The sequence below is a fragment of the Drosophila hydei genome, unplaced genomic scaffold, assembly GCF_003285905.1.
Source record: "Drosophila hydei strain 15085-1641.00,03,60 unplaced genomic scaffold, DhydRS2 tig00000060-arrow-pilon, whole genome shotgun sequence".
Classification (NCBI taxonomy): domain Eukaryota; kingdom Metazoa; phylum Arthropoda; class Insecta; order Diptera; family Drosophilidae; genus Drosophila; species Drosophila hydei.
In genome coordinates this window covers 8,208,175-8,215,303 of record NW_022045656.1, presented here as the reverse complement: position 1 = coordinate 8,215,303, position 7,129 = coordinate 8,208,175, and positions in this window count along the sequence as shown.

The following is a 7,129-nucleotide window of genomic DNA, read 5'->3' as shown; positions in this document are numbered from 1 at the left end:
ATGCTATCCCTCTATCTATCTATCTCTCACTAAAAACGGACTTTAATAAATGAAAAATTGGACACATACATATATATATATATGTTTCTTAAGTCCATAGGAATCAAATAGTCTAAAAATATTTGAAATTGATGAACTTCTAATGCTCAATGGCCTGCGTAGGCCTCCTTATCATCTTTAAAATAAGTTAACTTCAAACAAGCTTTACGAGTCACAAAGTTATATTTTCTGCATACGGAAATGAAAGGCTGCAGCCAGAAAAAAAATATCAAAAGAAATCGATGGGGCGAAAGACAATATTTATTTTGCTACGGAACTGCTTCTGAAGCACTTTCGAAATAAACATCAAATTCACTTTTATAATATGCCCATTTAATATTACATTTATAGCCGCTCAGCACGAGCTTGAGCCATGAACTTTGCTTGCTAAATGAGAAATTATATAATTAGTATAAAACTTAATTTTAAGCTACGTCCACTTCTCAATAAAAAATATAAATAATATATTAAATTTGTTGCACTTTTCATAGAAATAAATATTACTTACGCCATCGTAAAATAAAATAAAAATTTTATCGAATGCCTATTGCTTTGGCAATTGCTTTAAAGCTTTGTTTGTGCTTGAATTTTATATACATTTGATGTGCTCCACATAAAAACCTCAAATAAAACAAATACTTTCGATTGGGCTGTGTCTGGCCGCTTGGCCGCGATCAGGGTCAGGAGCCAAATACTTCAACTGCCTGGAATGCATTTTGTGCATTTTTTGCACTGTTTATTTCTCGGCCTCTTTTTGTTTTTTGTTTGCTGCTCTATATTTGGTATTGTTTTTTGCTGGCCCCTTTTTTTGCATTTGGGACACAATCAAGTGCAATGGCATCAGCTGCAATAAATCAGACATTGATCCATATATATTTCCAACATACACATAGACAAACCCTCGACACAATTTTTTTTTAATTTTTTTTTTGTTTGCATCGTTTGTGCAACGACCTTGAACCCCGTGCGGGAAGCGTTCAAACAAAGATGAAAAGAAAGCAAAACAAAACACGAAACAGCAACAAAGAAAAAACAACACTACTTCACACGCACACACACAGATGAGAGAAAAACAACAAATGGCAGGCATATAAAAATGTGTTATATAAATATCCATATACCCATATATATATATCTGTGTGTGTGTGCACATACATTTTTATATAAAAAACATATACATATATATTTGATAGCAAAAGGCAACGCACAGTCAACAAAAATGAACGTGAATGAGCCTGGCTCCGGCAGGACATAGCATATGGTCACATAGCAAAGCCGGCCTATGGTGCGTGCCACATGTTGCAAGCACTACACAAACACACACACACAAACACACTTACAATGCAACGCCAGCAAGCTGCATGCAAAGTCAGCTGCATAACGGCACCCAAGGGAAAGGGTCCGAGTGCAGGGAATGAAACTGTGAATGGAACTCGAATGCAACTGCTGCGAGAGAATGCACTTCATACACAAACACTAACACACACACAGCTGGTCACATACAAAGAGCATTTTTGATGGGGATCTACATGTTGCAAGTTACAGTCAATGGAAGTGCGACGATAAGCCCCAGCTGACAATGCAACAAAAAACGTAACCAATTACATCAGTGCTAAGCTGCTGTTGAAGTAAGTCCGGCTTAAGCAATAGAGCTCAAGTAGACTGAAGCAAATTATAAAATAAGATAATCCCAATACAGTTTAGGACTGATAAATGGCAGATGGTTTAAGATAGCTATTGGTATTTTATATTATTAAGATTTATTGCAAAGTTTTCAGCTATCAATGCCCTTAGCTTAGGCCTAAGACAGCATAACAAAGTCCTGCTTCTGGCAATCAAACTGGCGAGCAAAAATCATATATACTTAAAACTTACAAAAATGAATTTTTATTCAAACTACAGTATTATTTAAAATTTTATTTATATGCCGAGAAAAGTAAATATTTGATAATTTAAATTAAATTATAAAAAATTCTGGACAATAATTTCTGATATTTTATATGTTCAGCATATTGCTTCTTCTTCTTGTTATATATTAACATAACTAAACAGTTTTTAGAGGCTGGCAATTTTACATTTGGAATATTGCTTTTTAAAAGCCCATTTAACAACTGATGGTGATTTTTTTGTAAGGTTTGGCTTGACATTTTATTTTATATTATTTATTTATGTTTCAATGGATTATTTTATTTTAATATATAATTTTTAATTTTGGCTGCCTATGTTAAAAAATATGAATAACTAACATATTTTCCCCTTTCTATTGATACATAAGAATATTTCCAGCAAAATATATGACCAACTATAGCATATATATTTATATTTGAATACCAATAAGAATAAGAAAAAAATAATTATTAATATACAGTTTAAGGCACTACGATCAATTTTTTAATTTCAAAGCACTAATCCAACTTCTACACTAAAAAACCTGGCCAAAAAAATAGATTGAGCCAAAAATTAAATTGGAAAAAAATCACTTCAATGAAATATTATTAAATTCTTAATATAAATACTGAAAAAATATACAACAAGCTTAGGGGCTAGCTAGCAAAGCCTGTGCCTCTTACTTATTTATATCAGTTAAAGAAATAAAAATTCGTTTTAGCACATATTTCTCATTATATTCATAAGTATATATAACTCCAAGCATCCCAACGCTATATATTGCTGCGTAAGGCAGACTTTAAAGACTTTCATAAGGCACAGCAAAAAATCTGAGCCCCAATAGAGGAGAAGAGATTCAACGAAAATAACCGCATGAAACCGCATGTGGAACTGTCATTTGCCTTGCAGCGCTGTAACCACAGACGCCATCAACGGTGCCAAGCGCTTTCATTAGAAGCAAAACTGGGCTCAAATTTTTGCTGCCGATTTCTCGTTTCAGTTGCTGCGTGGCAACAACATTCGCCAAAGCGACTCTAGTACATAAACAAACAACAACTACAAAGACAGTTAACTGCAGCAATAGAAAACCAAAAAACGAGAGAAAAAATCTAAAAAACTGGGAGAAAATAGAAAAACCAAAACATTTTTCAACGCTGACTGCGAAGCAACAAGAACAACAACAGAAGGAACAAATGGCGAGCATCTTTCGTTTTAATTGCAAACTAAGCGTGCGGTTGGCAGCGCAGCGGCCGCAGCTGCAACATCAGCAGCAGCAGCAGCAGCAGCAACAGCAGCAGCAGCTAAAAAACGCACATAGGAGATGCCAAAAAGTAGGCTTCACCGAGTGATAAACAACGCCAAGCATAGAGGATTGGGTTAGAGTGCTGCATGACTGCAGGCGGCAGCAGACGACGACGGCGACGGCAGTGGCAACGGCAACGGCAACGGCGACTGCGAGAACAACTGCGACTGCGATTGCGAGGCCCGGTTGCAACCCCCTACAAACCGAAACCGAAACCAATCCCAAAAAGCCAGCGGGCCCAGCTGCACAGCTGCGAGTAGTTGTAGTTTTGTATACGCAGGCCACGCAGGGCGGAGCCTAGTCGAGAGCAGTCGGGAAATGCCTGGATGCGGCCGCTGCTGCTCCTGCTCCAGCTCCTGTCCATATACTCGCCTGCATATACAGCACAGCGCACTTTTTCGTGTGTGTGTGTGTCCAGCCGGCTGCATGTATTTGTGTAGTTTGCACGCATTTCATCATTTACGGCCCAAGCTTTTTTTTGTTTTGTTTGTTTGTGTCTCTTGCGGGGGCGTGGGTGGCATAGAAATTGTTTTTAGAAATACGCGAAAATGTTTGCTGAATTTTCTCCGTTTTTGTGAGTTTTTTTTTGTTGATTTCTGCGCAATGGCTGGCCTGGAAATGAAAAATTTTTAGTGTCTACATAGAAGTCGGCAGATAACGGCGCAACGAGAGCGGCTAGTTGGGTGGCTGCCTGCTTTTGACTGTTTGTATGTTGTTCTTTGCCCATTTTTTTTTGGGCCCACCAACTGATGGAAGAAATACAGAACCACATGCAGACGCCTACATGCACGCAGTCTATATGCAGACAGAATGCGCAGCTACGCGTAGGCATAGATAAACACATAGACGGCACATGGAATCAATAGAGGGAAAAACTGTGGAAGACACTGATAAGCCACTAGCTAAAAAGAGAGAGCCAAGACGAGCTCGAAAGTTGAGTTGTTTAAAATTCTAATATTGGCATAGCTTAAACAAAAATGGTATTGTGATGGTGCCACTTAGACCTTTTACTTTGGAGACCTAAGAGAATAGCTGGTGAACATTTAGAACATAATTATTGTGAACATATAAATATTTTAAATGAATATGTATACTATGAATAATTATGAATAGTATGTATATTATGAATATTAATATTATGAACGAATACGAATAAAATGAATAATATGAATGAATATTAATATTATGAATGAATATGAATAATATAAATACTATACCTGAATATGAATAATATGAATGAATTTTAATATTATGAATGAATATGAATAATATGAATAAAATGAATAAATATGAATAATATGAATACTATACATAAATATGAATAATATGAATGATTATTAATATTATGAATGAATATGAATAATATTAATATTATGAATGGATATGAATAAAATGAACAATATGAATGAATACGAATAATATAAACGAATATTAATATTATGAATGAATATGAATAACATGAATATTAATATTATGAGTGACAATTAATAATATGAATATTATGAATAATATAATTTCTAAATAATATAAATAAAACAAATAATATAATAATAAGAAGTATGAATAATATGAATATGAATAATATAAATAACTTGAATAATATCAAATAATATAAATAATATGATTAAAGAATAATATTTCTCTAAGAGCAAACCTTTAAAATTGAAATTTAAAAGAAACTCTAATTGAATGTTTTTTTGTATGCCAATTCAGAATTTAAAATATGTTGATATCAGTAATATAATTAGTAATAGTTACTTTCTAGTTAGTACAACTAAGCAGTCCAGTTAATAGTTGACATGCATAAATATGTTAATAAATAAATATAAAATTATTTACCTAATTGAATTATATAACTTAATCACTTTTCATATTAACGCATAGTTGCGGGCGAATTAATTTATGAAGAAAATTGAGGGAGGTGGCTAATGAAGTTGCTTGGGTCACGCATTAAATGTCAAAATGAAGACACGCATAAAACTCAACCAAATAAGGCAAATAACCGGCAGGTATTTTAATCAAGCCCGTAACCAAAACAACAACAGCAACAACCAAAAGGAAAAGAAAACTCGAAAAAAATAAATTCGAACAACCCCTGGCAAATGAGAAGCGCCTAATACTTTTTATATACTTTTTCTGTATGATTTGATGTGTAAAATAAGAAGAGAGCGAGCAGTGTTGGCATTGATGGGCGTGCAGAGTCGCTCGTCGTCTGTGCGAAATTACAGGCGAAGGCACTGGAGAGAGGCGCCGCACCGGGGGGTTGGCGAGGGAGCTGGACAAGTGCGCATAATAACCATCAATCAAGCGGCATAGACAGGTGGACAAGCAGCTTCGTGGACATTCAGCGTCAAGCAAACGCGTGGACCAGTCGCCAACTTGCAGACATACAAAAAACCAAACACACATACACACACACGCACATATGTACATGTGTGTGTGTATGTGTGTTTGGTTTGAAAAATAACGCGAAATTTCACATTTCACGAAAAATTTTCGCATTAATTTACCAAAAGGCGTTGGGCCAAAACAAAAAACCAGAAAAAAGATCTGCACAAAACAAAAACAAAAAGCACAAAATAAAATCGCAAAACGTGGCCAAAAAAAGCAAATGCGCCACACAAAATGGCAAACAAAAGCAACAAGCCAACAATTTTTAGAACAATTTTTTTCAAGTGCCCGAGGCATAAACACATTTGAGTTGGCCAGTTTTGGGAGTTGACTTGCTGGGCAGGGCTTTGGGGCCAGCCAGCTAGCCGTGGCACAAAAGCCGCGTCCATGTGCCTGCTACTTTATCGTTTTTTATCTGCCGGCAGTTGGGGCCTTTTAGGCAGCTTTTTGGTCCTCGCACAAGTGTAAGTCGAAAGCGCGGCATTTTTATGTGTGCGGCTATACAAATGCGTTTTATGTGCGATTCTGAAGTGGCCGGTTGGGTGGTTGGGCGGTCAGGTCGATAGGTTGGCTAGCATAGCTAAATGGTTTGGGCTGAAGCTACCAAAAACATAATTCACAATAAGCCACAACTCCAGCGATCTGTGGAATGACCAAAGAATTATTCGTAAAATACATTTGCAGACCGCGAGAATTTCGAAGCGACATTAAATTATTTAATTTATGTATTTAGTTATATTATTTTCATTTCTAATATTTCTGCTGGATTTCTGTGAGGACTAGGTGCAATTTTGAAACTAAAAATCCTTCCCTATGTTTCTCAAGGAATAAAAATTATATTCTGACAAAAATGTCATATAATTTTCTACCTAACAAAATATCATTAATTGCAATTAAAAATATATTTTTTTAGTTTATTACAATTTAAACTTGTAAAACTTAAAAAAAAAACACAAATAGCTAACATTTAAAGGGAGTTGAGTAATATTTGCTTAGCAACTTGATTTATTTATTTGGTTTTTAGATCAATTTGTTAATTGATTTTTGAAGGAAGCTTCCATAGATTCTATTTCAAATTAAAACTTTTCTTATTTATTACTAATACTTCCAGATTTTTCTCATTATTACTATAATTTATATAATTGGCATAGACTTTTTAATTTAATTTTAAGCACAAAGCAATAAAACAACCTTTTTTCCATTCCTGCATTTCATCAAATCCGAAACTGTGAACCAAATGCAGTTTTGCTGGTGATATGCAAGTTTATTGCATTTGCAAGAAATCACCTTTAATCTGAGCTGAGAGCATTCGCTCACAAATGTGGCAATCAAATGGCATAAATCAAAAAGATTTGATCCCATGCATATAAGATATTATTTAGAGTGAGTGCGCTTCATCACCAGACCATCAGCAGTCTAACTATTGACTATTCCATTAAGTTGCAAATTGCGTAGTTAAACTAAGCCAGGCCACAATCACAGCTCTGTATGCAATGTCTCAGGTCTCAA